A 14,635-nucleotide genomic window follows, 5' to 3' on the forward strand; every position below is an offset into this window, starting at 1 on the left:
TGATCCAGTCCAGCTGACACAAGTTAAGCAGGACACCCTGTGTAACTGGCCATTGGCGACTACGGCGCCCCCCCCACCCTCAGCATGTTGAAAACAACATCGTATTGCAACATGGAGCTCACTCTGCAACTCAGCTCTTTCCAAGAATAGCTCCTTTAAATTGTATATAACTACTCGGGTGTTTCTCCCAAGCTTCTTTCTGCTCTTAGGGAAAACACGAACAAAAAAGATCTCCTGCCTATTAAACTTAGCCTGATCTGATCATTTGAACAACCATTCTCGGCCTCTTGGATGACCTCGTCCTCCTTCCTGCACCCCTGCCGTCCCAGCGCGGGGACAAGTGCCCAGAAGTCGTGGCAGAAGAAAGCGTGAGGGTGGCCATGGCTGTCCCAGTCTCTTCCAGCATCCAGACCAGGCTCTCACCTGCGGCTTCTACCATGTTCTGTCCAGGTGCCCCCGCCGACCTCCTAAGTTCCTTCTTGGGGAAAAAGACGGCATTGGACACAAAATAGAATGTAATCATGCCAGGGAGCAGCCACAGCTGGATGACTCTACATGCTTCTGGGCTACCTCACCTCCTCCAAAATATAATGAAAAAAAAAAAAAGAAAGAAAAAACCCAAACCCAAAACCTGAAGAGAAAGGTGATCGGGATGCAAAGAGATGCGGTAAAACGCCTGATGTATTTTCAGATCTTCTCTGTATCTTTCCCACCTAAAATCTAATGAAGAGTTGGCCAGTTTTTGTTTTAAAGAAAACACATTTGAGGCAGAGGTCCTCTATCTGTGCCCTGTTCCCCCCACAAAGAAAACATCTTTGCAATTTACATATGAAGTTAAAAATTCTCATTCAGTTCAGCACACCTCTTTTTAAATAATATGACCTCATGCAGAATGTTTTACGTGTATCCAGTCAGATTTTCATAAGAACGCCTACCAGTCATTCAGTGCAATCATTATTTTGATTTCTTGGGCACCCCACAAGGAAACCTGTAAAGTACGTCTGTGATCATTATAACATCGGCCAGGTGCTTCGCTAAGTGTTGAACACAACTCTCTCTGCAGCCGGTGTGGATGTGTATTTTAACCACCATTTGTGATAAAGAAACAGAAATGTGGACAGTTGCAAGAAAAAACTTGCCCAACTCCCTATAGCTAGTGGGGGCTGGGGCTGGAGCTCGAGTTCCGACCTTTCCTGCTTCCAATCTGTAAACCTCCTTCGTGGCCATTTTCCAAGAGGATGCTGTTCGGTTCAAGTGTGTTCTCACTTCGTGGGAGAGTCTTTACATCTCTATCTTTGCATCTGGGATTTGTTCTCACTCTCTCCCTGGCCCTTTATCAAAGCTACTTGCCATGTCTTTATTTCTTTGGATTTTGCAGCCTTCTATCCCATTTCTCTGCATTTCACCTCACTCAGTGTTCAGAGTGTAGAACGAAACCATAGACTTTGCCATGTGACATATTTGTGGAGCAGGATGTTACGGTCCCTATCGTTTCAAAATGAAATTTATTTTTAAAACTACGTTTTATTTTTCATTATGCAATACTTAGAGATTCCTCTTCCTAAAATTCTTTCGAAAAATTTTAAATCTATAGAGAACTTGAAAGAAGAGTACAATAAACATCTGTATACCTTTTGCCCATTTGTTAACTGGTAAGAGGTATACTCACCAGTTGTTAACATTTGTTTTTCTAAGGAAGTTGCAGACATCATGACATTTCACCCCCACGTGTTTACATATATCTTTCTTAAGAATGAGGAAATTGCCCTGTGTGATACCATTATCACACCAAACGCCTGATAAGTATTCCATAAAATCACCTATACTTAGAGTTTCCTGGTAGGTCTTCTATAGCCCTTTTTCTATTTAAAATTCAAACATTGCACTTGGTTAGGCACTTGGTTAGGCAATTGGTTAGGCTGGTTTTAATCTAGAGCAGCCCCCACTTTTTTTTTTTGCTTCTAAAAACATTCACCTTTTTGAAGAATCCAGTTGTCCTGTAGAATATTTGGATTCCAGGTTTTTCTGGTTATTTCCTTCTAGTTGGGCTGAGGCTGCTGGGACTGCTGTCTGGGCACTGCTTTCACTTCGTTAAGGGTCATCTCAGTCTGCTCCACTCTGGGTGCTGCTGTTTGATCAGTGGATTATGTGGGTTTTGTATTTGCTTGCTTCTCCTTGCTGCTAGATTGGCAGCAAGGATGTAAAGACAAAAAACAGTGGATGTCCTAAAGGGACAGAGACCCAGCCAGTCCAGCTTGGCCATGAGACTGAGGCTCTGGGTTGGGTCTCCTACCCAGAGGCTGTGTTTGCTGCCTCCCACCAGGCTGGGGGAACACCAAGAAAATGATGACGGGGGACGTCGTGGGGGTGAGGAAGGGGACATGAGCATGCAGGGGTCACCTCTGTGATGCCTAATTGGGGCGGCAGTGATTAGAGCAATGTGGACATGACTCCTTCCTGACTGTATCCTCTATGTCTTGCCATATTTGGCCAGAAACCCCGGTTCCATTCTCAGCTCTTGTCCGCCCTTCATTTCACATCCCAGCTGCTCACTGAGATCCTCCAGGCTCTCACTTCTTCCTCCTGGGGATGCTCATACCCGAGCTGCAGCGGCCCTGGACCGAGTCCTCTTTTTCTCTTGCCTCCTGTACTGCTCTACCCACCCCGTGACGCTCTTTTGACCGACCTCTTCCCTTCACTGCTGCCCAGTGAGTCCACACTCCTGCTTAAAAATCTTCACCAGTTCCCTGTTTCTTTCTTTCTTTCTTTCTTTCTTTCTTTCTTTCTTTCTTTCTTTCTTTCTTTCTTTCTTTCTTTCTTTCTTTTTTTAAGATTTTATTTATTTATTTGAGAGAGCGAGCAAGAGCAGGGAGAGAGGCAAAGAGAGAAGCAGACTCCCCACTAAGCACAGAGCCCAATGGGGCTCGATCCCAGGACCCTGAGATCACAACCTGAACTGAAGGCAAGACACTTAACCAACTGGGCCACCCAGGCACCCCTTGCTCCCCGTTTCTTATGGAGAAAGTTCAGATGCTTGGCCTGGGACACAGACTTCCCCTCCTCCATTTTTAAGTGCAGTTTATCCAAAAACTGTGTTGGTTGAAGTATAACAGAGGCACAGAAAATACAGAATAATAATTGCACGGCTGGATTTGTCCTCACAAAGTGAGCCACCCAGGTCAGGATACCGAACATTGCCAGCATCCCAGGAGCTTCCTCATCCCTTCTCCCCATTGATACATCTCCCTTTTCCCCCTAAACCACCACTTTTCTGACTTCTAACACCAGATAGGAGTTCTACCCTTTAAAAAAAAATTTATATAAATGGAATTATACAGCATGTATTCTTTTAAGTCTTTTTTTTTTTTTTGCAATGTTATGTTTGTAAGATTTACTGAGGCTGTTCATGCCTCTTCAGACTGCTCATGTGTTGTTGTACAATAGTTCCCTATGTGAGAATACCAGGATTACTTGATCTCTTTCACTGCTGATGGATACTTGGGTTATTTCCAGTTTTTAGCTATGAATAATGTTACTGTTACTGTGTGGACATGTGTCTGCAAAATTGCTGGGTTATGAGATTTGTAGATATGCACATCCTTAGTAGATACTGACAAATAGTTTTTTTAATTTATTTTACCAACTTACATTCCTACCAACAAGGTATGAAAGTTCCACTTGTTCCATATCTTTGTCAACACTTGGTATTTTCAGCCTATTGATTTTAGGCATTCTGGTGGGTGAGTGGTGGATCTTACTGTGGCTTAATTTGCATTTCTCTGATAACTAAGAATGTTGGGCACTCTTTCATATGCTTATTAGCCAGTTGGCTATCCTCTATGGTGAAGTATACCCCTTTTCTTATGGATTGGTAGGAGTTTTTAGTAGAATCTGATTATGACTCTCTTGTTGGTTATCAGCACTGGTAGAAAGATCTTCCAATCTGTGGACTGACAATTCATTCACCTGATGGTGTATTTTGATGAAGAAAAGTCCCTAATTTCAACATGGTCCGGTTCCCGGGCAGCTCTTCTTCTGGAAGTCGGAGCACCCCTGTTGTTTTCTTAGCCCTCCGCCATGGGCCTGGTGGCCTCAGGCAGCTTTATCTCATGGCAGAGAAGAGAGTTGTGGACACTTTCCCTTCTATCAGGAGAGACAGATCTTTCTCAGAAGCCACAGCCGACTTCCTTACATTTCACTGACAAATCAGGTCACATCTCCACCTCTCATCACAAGGGAGTCCAGGAAAGTGGACATCTCTCTTGTTCCTGCCTCTCTATCAGAGGACAGGGCACTGGACATAGCAGTCAGGTGGCCAACCAGCGAAGTCTGCACTAGAAAGAAATCTAGCAGGACTTGCTGTTACCAGCAAGTGGAAGGTGCATTATATGCCCCTCCTCCCACTGAGATGTGTTGATGATATGTAATATTGAGCTGTTAAATATACTTCCACTGAAATTACATCATGAAACTGAGATATTATGATGGATTACTGATAAAAGTGAAATGGGTGTGAAAATACCTCCATATGGGGTCCCATATATGCATATGTCTGTGTCCGTTTTCACATGCAGGCATTTTTAATATGGAAAAATACACACTACTGACCTGCTTAACACTGGTCATCTGACAAGGATCAGATTGGAGAAGTGGAAGCCTTAACATTTTCTTTCTATACTTCTATACTATGTTTCTTCCTATACTTCTATACTATGTTTCTTCTGTATCTTTATAACTTGAAAAATACTGTAGACATGTCTTTATCTATTTGAGTCACATTGGAGTCAAATCCCACTTATGGGGGTGAACTGCTTTGGATTGCCATGGCTAATTTAATGGTGCCTGCATTTCTGAAGTGACCTACTGTTGGAAAGCATTGGAAACCATAACAATTGGCTGCATTTGTGGAGTGGATAAACCATGTATGAGGTTTTATAAACCCTATCTTTATAAAAACTCTACCAAATACTAAACTATGCTAAATTAAATAAGTCACTTATGGGCTGAATTGTGTCCTCTCCAAATGCATATGTTGAAGCCCTACCCCCCCTACCCCCGGACCTCAGAATGGAGACAGGTTTTCTGCAGAGGTAATAGACTTAAAATGAGGTCTTTAGGGTGGGTGCTAATCCAATAGAACTGGTGCCCCAATGTGAAAAGGAGATTAGGATACAGACACACACACAGAGAGGACCATGTGGGGCTCAGGGAAAAGGCGGCCGTCCACAAGCCAGGAAGAGAGGCCTCAGGAGAAACCAACCTTGACCTCAAACCTCCAGCATCTAGAATCAAGAGAAAAGAGTGTCTATAGACTAAGCCTCCCACGCTGTGGTGCTTTGTGTGACAGCCTTAGCATGCTAACAGTCACCTAATACTCGTATATGGTATCCCTTCATTCTTTTCCTCCTCCAGTTTTATTGAGGCATAATAGGCAAAACTGTAACATAAAGTGCGTGATGTGATGATGTGATATACATATACATTGTGAGAGGAATCCCCCCACGAATTACTTATCACATTCTTCACCTTACATACTTACTTGTTTGGGGTGAGAACATTTAAGTTCTCCTCTCTCAGCAAATTTCAATTCTACAATAGGGTGCCATCAACTGTAGTCACCGTGTTTTAGATCAGATCTTCAGACCTCATCCATCTTACAGCTGGAAGTGTGTGTGTCCCTTTACCAGACTCCCCCCACTTCCCCAGCCCCTGGCCCCTCACAGCGGCCATTCGGCTCTCCATTTCTGTGCATTCATATTTACACCTAAGCATTTGTTTAATGTTTCAGCTTTAACTTTTGAAAACTCTTCCATAATTCTTCCCTCTTCACGGGCAGGGTAATTCATTGAAGGGAGGTAAATCAGGTATTGCTGTCTCACAGATAGAGAAACTGAGGCACCAACGGATTCAGTGACATGCCCAAAGTCACATGGCAAGTGAGAGGCAAACCAAGAGCAGATTTGCTCTCCTGGATCAGGAGACTTTCCATTGGCCATCTTCATCCTATCAAATGGAGCATTTAAGGATAGCTGCCTTGGATGGTGCTTCTCTCCAAATATGTCCAGTGCATCCAGCAACTATGTGTGTGGTGTCAGTTTTTAAGCAGTTGAGGAGACAGCAATGGAGACATGGCATCTGCTTTGAAGGAGCATGCAGTCCAGATGTGTTGATGGACACCAAAACACGCAATATTTCGTGCAATGTGAAAAGCATGTGACAACACCATTCAGAAGGACCTCACAGGTGTGGTGGAAGTTGCGGTGGGGGCTTGACATTGAAGGAGCTTGTCAGACAGAGACTGGGATTTGCAGCACAAAGAGCTTCACATGTGAAGTCCAGAGTTGTGCAAGCTGGAAATGGGAGCATAGTGCCGAGAGAACAGACTGGAGGGTGATGGCAGGTGGGGTGGGTGATGGTTCCAGAGAGCCTTCCATGGAAGGCTCCCACTTGAGGGAGCTGGGCCTTTGCTCCATATTTTAGACGTTCCCCGGCGTTTGCATGTCTCTTATCAGGTAAATAAAAATTAATAGAAAGCTGACATACAACTGCTGAATTTTTATTTTACTAAGTAAAAAACCAAACTACTATCATCTGTAATTCAACATCAATTTATACAAGGACCACCACCGAGAATGTAGGAGAGTCCTAACTTTCTACAAAAAAAAAGCAAAAAGTTAAATACATTTATTTAGCTTTATGAAAAACTCACTATACTTGCCATTTCCCACTAATTTCACTAAGACAGAGTTTTGGGAACTACTCCTATAGATCACACTTCTCTAACTTCAATGAGGATATGTGAATCACCTAAGGATCTTACTGGAATGCCATTCTAATTCCGGGTGGGGTCCGAGATTCTGTATTTCTAGACGCTTCTGTGTCAGGTTCTTACCGCTGGAGCTCAGACCACACCTTGACTAGCCAAGCTGTCTCCATGACAAGAAACCAGAAGACTGCCTTTGATCATATTTGTATTTGAGAAAGTTAACCAAGAAGCCACATGTAAAATTGGTTGTAAGTGAAATGTTCCTGCAGTTGATCGCACGACAAAAGCTCTGCAGATATCTATTCTGTGGGTTGTGCAAGATTACTTCAACCCAGCTCTTTGATCCTCTGACTCATTGCAGGAGTTCCTCAAATGGCAAGAACACTTCAAAGATTCACTATAAATGCATTCCCTATTTATCTATTCCCATATATCTACATATAGTCAATTGTATCTCTTTCTGACTGAATCTTTAGTCTTAGCAAAGAGATGGAATATTGGCGGAATATAAGTAAGTAGTGTGTGTCAAGAACAGAATATCTACTGCCAAAAATAAAGACTTAAAAATAGTGTAAATCAAACCAGTGGTGGTTGGTTTGGTGCCATCGCTTCTCAGGGACTTGAGCAATGATTGAGTCCTGTACACGGAGAACAGATTGTTCCACGTGAGGCCTTTGGAAGTTAACTTCAAAGCAGATGTTCTGGAAGCTTCTGTTACCATTACAGACAAGCTGTTCTCATTTCATAGAAAAACAAATACCTAATAATAAATTACCATACTTACCTTAATGGCTTCACAAGGATTCATTAGGAAACATTCACAAAAAGGGGATAAGAAGTTTAAAAATGTACTTTTTAAAATAATATTTTTATTACATCAGAAGCCCAGGATGTGGTGAGCTATAGCAGATGGCGAATCTTACAAATGTCTTACAAATATTGGACAGGCTGCCAGAACCCAAGGCAGAAAATAACAAAATAGAATGACTTTGGGGTCAGTAGTAATTTTAAAGAAGCTCTAAGTTCAGATGCCAGATGGTATTCCTTACAAGTTTAATCCAGAGATGTTCTCCACAAAAACTTTAATAGGTGATTGTTTCCCTGAAGCCTATTTGAACACCGGCCCTCAGAGGACTTACCACTTTTTTTTTTAAGATTTTATTTATTTGAGAAATTGAACAAGAGAGAGAAAGAGAGAGAGCACAAGCAGGGGGAGGGGCAGAGGGAGAAGCAGACTCCTCGCTGAGCAGGGAGCCCGATACGGGACTTGATCCCAGGACCCCGGGATCATGACCTGAGCCGAAGGCAGACACTTAACCGACTGAGCCACCCAGGGGCCCCAGACTTACCACCTTTAAAAGGGGCTCTTATATTCTTTGGCCTTCTATTCCATAAGGGGGTGTCTGGAACCTGGAGTAAACACAACTCGTGATGGATTCCAAGCCCAGCTTCCTGTAGTTTTCTGTGTCATTAGACTTTGTTCGCTGGTGTGCAGGGCAGGCTTTCCCTGGCTTTATTTAAATGGAAGACGCTCGGGCAGATCCATGACTTTCCTGCCCGCTCTTGTAACAGGCAAGTCTTTAGACACTTTCAAAAACCAGCCTCCATGCCAAGATAGGATAGGTGTCAAAAATAGTTCAGAACTGGAAAATATCAATAATGCTGTATTACCTAATAAAATCCAGGCTGGTGAAAAGAAATAGGGGGAAGAATAACTAGGAATGTATATATATATTTAAAATTCAGAAATACCTAAGAGCTTTGAGTGGAGGTCCTCAAATACACCTTTGAAAAAATTTTAAAAAGAGATTCCCAATTAGTTCATCAAGTGTACGAAGAGCTATTAGCCCTCTGCCTCTGAGCCCCTTGACACAGAGCTGTGGTCGTTAAGTGGAGTCATGGTGCCCAGGATGTTTACAAGATGTGAGGACAATATTGGAAATTCTTTTGACATTTATTTGTCCAAAAATGTGACACAGTAACCTTTATTAATATCTAATGTTTTAAATGACTTTAGTACATGTGTTCTCTTCTCTTACTCTGGGTTGATGGATGGATAGGTAGATGGATGGATGGACCCATTTTTTAAAAAGCTAGACCTGGGCCTCCAGCTTATAGATAGCACATCGTGGGACTTCTCAGCCCCCATAATTGCATGAGACAATTACTCATAATGAATCTCAGTCTCTCTCTATATCTACGTCTACAGATATCCTCATATCCTGTTGCTTCTGTTCCTCTGGAGAACCCTAATAATACAGCATAGTAACTTTGCGTTTCCGTGATGGCCATAGGAAGAGCTCCCCAGAGGATAGATACCATTAGGGACATTGTGCAGGAACCCAGAGCACCATATATCCTCATGCGTGTGTGCTCACTCGAGAGTCCAAATGTGTCCAGCTGCACTCCCAAGGCAGAACAATTCCCGTGAGTTCGGGCAGAAAACTCCGAATGCAGCTTCCAGATCTGCTGTCCCCACAGGCACCTTCTGCTTGTGTGTCTACGCACAGCATCCTTCCCACCATCACGCACCGGCCATGCACCCGTCCCAGATTCACCCCACCCTCCCCTCTCCTGCCCTTCCCCATCTTTCAGCAGTGGGTCATGAGACAACATTTCCTACAGCCACTCCCCAAGTGATTCCGGGCAATTTCTGCAGCCTGGGATTCAAGGTCCTTTGACAACTGGGTCTACATTTACTTCTGAATTTTGTCTGAGCAATCCTCTAAAGGAATTCACTTCTCTGGGGATGCAGCATACCTTCGTGCTTCCCCCATGGTGGAAGATCACTGCTCTCTGCTCTTGCTATCGGCTGAGCTCTCTCCCGCCTCCAGCCAACTTCTCTTGCTGAGATGCCCCTCAGGTCCACACGGTGACTGCTGTGTGTGTTCCGAGCTTTTTCCTTAGCCTGCTCTTTCCCACGTGTTCTACCTCTCCGTGGTTCAGAGTTTTAGTCTTTCCTCCTCAAGCAAATTCAAAACTCAAAAGGAGATATTGTATCTTTATGTTCTGTTTCCCCAACAGCATGCTGCACAAAACTGGGTACCCGTAGGCAATTCGTATTTATTGAGGATTGGAGGGGCCTCCCTAACCTCCAGGCCCAGAGGAGGTGGCCTCCGAGTGGTCAAGGTCCAGAACCCCTTCCAGATTCTTCAGGTTTCTGGGGCATCCACCTTCAGCATCCCCTTGGGTGCCTGCCCCCAGGTGAGCTGCCTTGCTGTGCAGAACACTGCCCCAGATGTAAAGTCAGCAAACAATCAAAAATCCACTCACACAAAGCACTGGAGAGCCTGTAGGACTTACTGTCGATTTGAGGAGGACATGGAGAAGTGTTTCTACCATATGTTCATCAGTGACCTTCCTGGGCCTCCGGCCCCTCCTTCTGTTCTCTTTAGTCCCTATCCCCTTCCTGTCAAAGGCGGTGCCCCAAGCTGCCACCCCCATCTCCTCGCACCTTCTCTGCAAAGCACCTGCCTCTTTCTCTCGGGGTCCTGGACCTGTGCTGCCACTGTTTTTAGAGCCCTCCTGGGACCCCAGCAGCAAACCAGAAGTTATTTTCTCAAAGAGAAAGTTCCCTGTCTCACGGGAAATCGGGCACTGCTGTTAGAGTTTTAACCTGGTTACACTGAACCATCTGCTTACTTCAAGGGTGGTCCATTCTGGGGCTGCTCCTTCCTCGTCTCCTTTGCTGTGCCCCCGGCCATAAGACTTGCTGTCCCCTCTACCCCATCCTCAGGGTTTCATCCATGTGCATTTCCAAAGGGGCCTTGCTCTGGACCCCCAGAACCTTGGACTTTAGTCAAGCACTTTCCCCACAGTAACCTTTTCCTTCTCAAGGGGGGAAGACTGAAAGATCAGAGAGAGCAGACATGGCAGTGGGCTACTTAGCGTATTTAGTATATCCGCTCAACAACATGATCACTCCTAGGTGGCCCCTAGCATGACGACACAGAGGCGGTAAGTGCTTGCTCTCCCTAGCCTGGATTTCTACTGCTTAGCTCCACTAGTTCTCCGTTGACCTCTTCCTCGTGTCCGTTCAGATCACTACAAGCTAGCTCCATGGAAAATACGGCCAACGCGTTCAAACCCAGCATATCTCACCTCACTTGCCTGGAAGACATGACCATTCACTACAGTTCATAATCGTGAATTTTCTCTTATTTCTCTGGCCTCCTGGGCATGTTGAGTCCCCAGATCTCATATCCCTGGCAAGTTTTTCCTATTTAAGTTTTCCTAGTGCACGTAGCTTGGGGGACCCTGTTCAAATCACTCCAACAATTATACTACTTCCTCAACAGCCCCCAATCCCTGCCCCTAAAATCACACGAAAACAAAAACCAAGAAAGTGCAGCCAATGATTCTCACTTCTGAGGGATAATTTCTAGTTTTCAAAAATAAGTTTAATAGCTACCAGTGTTTTTTTTTTTTTTTTGACTTAACACGATTTTAAAAGAAGTTTGTAATGGATAATAACTGTGTGCCAAGAAGGTGACTGGACTTCGGAAGAATTCATGCGTGTGGACATGAGTGTGGACATGCGTGTGGACGTGCATGTGGACATGAGTGTGAACATGCACGTGGACATGAGTGGACATGCGTGTGGATGTGCATGTGGACATGAGTGTGAACATGCACGTGGACATGAGTGTGGACATGCGTGTGGACGTGCATGTGGACATGAGTGTGGACATGAGTGTGGACATGCCTGTGGACGTGCATGTGGACATGAGTGTGAACACCCCTGTGGATGTGCGTGTGGGAAAACTACACAGGTGTTAGCTGCTCTTCTGTGGGAATAGTTGACCCTTGAAGAAAAGCAAAATAGTTCTCCCCCGACGGTTATGCAGCAGAAAAGGAGATGTTTCCGCAGCAGCCTTCCTCATCCACAGACAAAAGCCACTTAACAAGCTGGAACATTCTCAGATTCCCCGCTTTGCTCCTGCAGCTCAGAGACGCTCCCGCTCATCTCGCGGGGCTGCCCCTGGGCACGGACTGAAGTGCCACATGGGGTTCACTGGCCCCCCCTCGCCTGGTGGCGGGTGGACTGGTGCTGGCCCCTGAGAGTCTCAGTCTCCTCCCGCCTAAAACGGGCGTGGGAACTAATGAGATACTGTTGCACACGGCAGGGGAAGGGGACGTGCCGCTAGGTGGGCCCCTTCGGGGACACATGCACCTGCCATCACTGCCAGGCGATGCCCTGCCTGTGGGCCCTCCTCCTGGGCAGGTCTGCTCCTGCGGCCGTGTCCCCACGGACCCCACGGCTGGTCAGCGGGCTCCCCTCCCTTTGCGGTGCCTGGGGCTGCGGTGGGGGCTCTGCGCTTTCACAGCTTCCTCCCCATCAAGCCCTACCTGAGCGCCATCTTCCTGGGAATGCTTGGGAATTGGGCTGTTCTGAGCCTTCTCATTCTTATTTGTTGGGTACAGTTGCAGGTTTATTTGGCATACGGGCATTTTATATGATTTTGAGCTCTGTGAGTGGGAGGGAGAGGTGGTCACGTTTCCCCGCACGCAATGATGGAAGTGTCAGTGTATTTACATGATAGTTCTTTGGTCCTGGTGAGTGTGGAACTGCTTGTTTATGCCACTTTTATTTTTAAGGAGTAACATTCTATACATCATTCTGACTACATCTTAGATCCCTGAAATTGTAAGGCAAGATGATGGAGGAAAAAGGCATCCAATCATGTTTAAATGCAAATATTCACCCTGACGGCTCCTACTAGCAATTACTGTGGAAGTTCTGGGGCCTCAGGCAGGCCACTTCGCTCCGGCACTGCTCTGACAGATGCCTGCCTCTTCCTTAAAGTAACTCAGACTTACCTTTCTTTTTAAATACATATTTTTTAAGTTTATTTATTTAAGTGCTCTCTACCACCATCATGGGGCTCGAACTCGTGACCCGGAGACCAAGAGTCGAAAGCTCTTCCGACTGAGCCAGCCAGGCGCCCCAGATTTACCTTTCTTGCTCTCATCTGCCTGTTCTTATTCTCCCTTCCAGCACCACACAGTATAGATGGTTCACCTCTTTTCGGGGCAATTTGTCAGTTTTCTTAGTATCTTCTGGTTCATGGCTGTGAGATCTGACACGTCTGCTAGGTTCCTTTGGAGCGTTTCCTCTTGTACCTCAACTTGTCCACCCTATGCAACAGGACAGGCGTCTTCGTGTTTGGACACTGTTTGTATGGACACAACCAACATCTACTGAGAGCTGACTCATAGCAAGGAGGAAACTAGAGCCCCACCCCCTCCCCATGTACTTACTGTATTTTTTTTCTCCCAGTTGTGAACTTGGATGGCATTTTTTTTTTCCCATTTAATATAGGAATCTGACTTTACATGGTATCCCTACTATATCCAGGTTGGGTTCATTTCACCCATTCTATTGCATGGGGGGTCCTGACCCCCATGCAATATTTTAGTCCTCCTGTGCTTTGTAACATTTGAAATGAGATGGGTTTGCCTCTGGGCCTTACCCAGTCACTGATAAAATATGAAGAGAGAAGGCCAAGGGCTGAGAAGAAACCACATTTCTCTACAAGCCAGGAAATGTCAGAGAGAAAACTGACCAAAAGGTCACCGTGACCAAAAGGACAGAGTAGAGAGCATGTATGTGGCCCTTTAACTCAAAGGGCCACTTTTAAAAATACAAAGGAGTAAGCTTTTGTTCAAACCAGTCAGCCAAAAAGACCGCAGCCCTGTAAATGGGGTGTTACAAGCAGGCCCCTCCTGGGAGGCACCATGACACAGGGGCAGCGAGCAGAGTGAGGGTTAAGTCTGCACACGTCCCGTGAGCCTCAAGCCCCTCCACACTCTGTAGAACAGGAGGGAGGTCAGTGGGAAAGAGCTGGATCTGGAGAGGGCCTTCCTGAGGACGGTAGCTTTGGAGAAGGCTGGGCTTAACCAGCATCCGCCCGCCCCTCCCACCCCACCCCGGGGGGCCAGTCCCACCCTGCAACAGGAGACGTTGGGTCCCACCACACCTACTTGCACAGGGCAACTGCAGAGGCTGGACGAATCATCAGTAGCTGTCTTAGCGTTAAGTGACTTAGAATGACGCTTTCTTGTGGGCTTCTGCATTACAGTTTCTACTATTGAGCTACTATTTATATTCATCACTGGCCAAGTAGAAATAACAAGTCATGATGCATACTCAGACTATACTTGCTGGAATGGGATAGCTGATGTGTTCCTGAAATTTTGGAAATTAAATAAAAATGGAATTTCACTAGCTTAATTCCCTAGATTGTTATAGTCAAGAACTGTTATAGTCAAGAACTGTAAAGTCAAGATTTAGAATACCATGACTTCATCCTTAGTCTTTAGACAGTCTTTTTTTTTTTGAGAGACAGAGAGCATGAGAGGGAGGAGGGTCAGAGGGAGAAGCAGACTCCCTGCCAAGCAGGGAGCCCAATGCGGGACTCGATCCCGGGACTCCAGGATCATGACCTGAGCCGAAGGCAGTCGCTCAACCAACTGAGCCACTCAGGCGCCCCTAGACACTCTTTTTTAAAAGAACCTCTAATTAATAAAGTGGGTCAGTGACTCAAGCATCCACATGAATGTGTCATACTCAAAAAAAGAGATGACCCAAGAGAGGCTGACGACAGACAACTTGGATTTTTCTACTTAAAACAACAACAACAACAAAAACCCACAGAAAACTTAAGCTTAAAGAAAAATAAGAGATAATGAGGAGTAATTTAGTAAATTAGTCTCAAATGCAAGAAAAGTCATTATTATTTTTTTTGCCCTCTCTTTGTAAAGTTTCCAAACTTACTATAGCCCAGGCCAAACTAGAAGAAAAACAAGTTATGTGTTGAACTTACATTTCGGCTTTCCCTAACACAGGGGAGAAAACTCCCCTGAATG

The 14,635-nt window shown here is 45.2% G+C and overlaps 1 protein-coding gene across 10 annotated transcripts in view; it reads left to right on the forward strand.

Annotated features, from left to right (window-relative positions):
* Positions 1 to 14,635, forward strand: part of LOC123849498 (uncharacterized) — a 211,325-nt gene that overhangs the window by 22,894 nt on the left and 173,796 nt on the right. The gene's annotated exons all lie outside the window — the stretch shown is intronic.

This window comes from Mirounga angustirostris, unplaced genomic scaffold, assembly GCF_029215605.1.
Source record: "Mirounga angustirostris isolate CCGP_5_RB_7025 unplaced genomic scaffold, mMirAng1.0.hap1 SCAF_15, whole genome shotgun sequence".
In the NCBI taxonomy this organism is placed as follows: Eukaryota; Metazoa; Chordata; class Mammalia; order Carnivora; family Phocidae; genus Mirounga; species Mirounga angustirostris.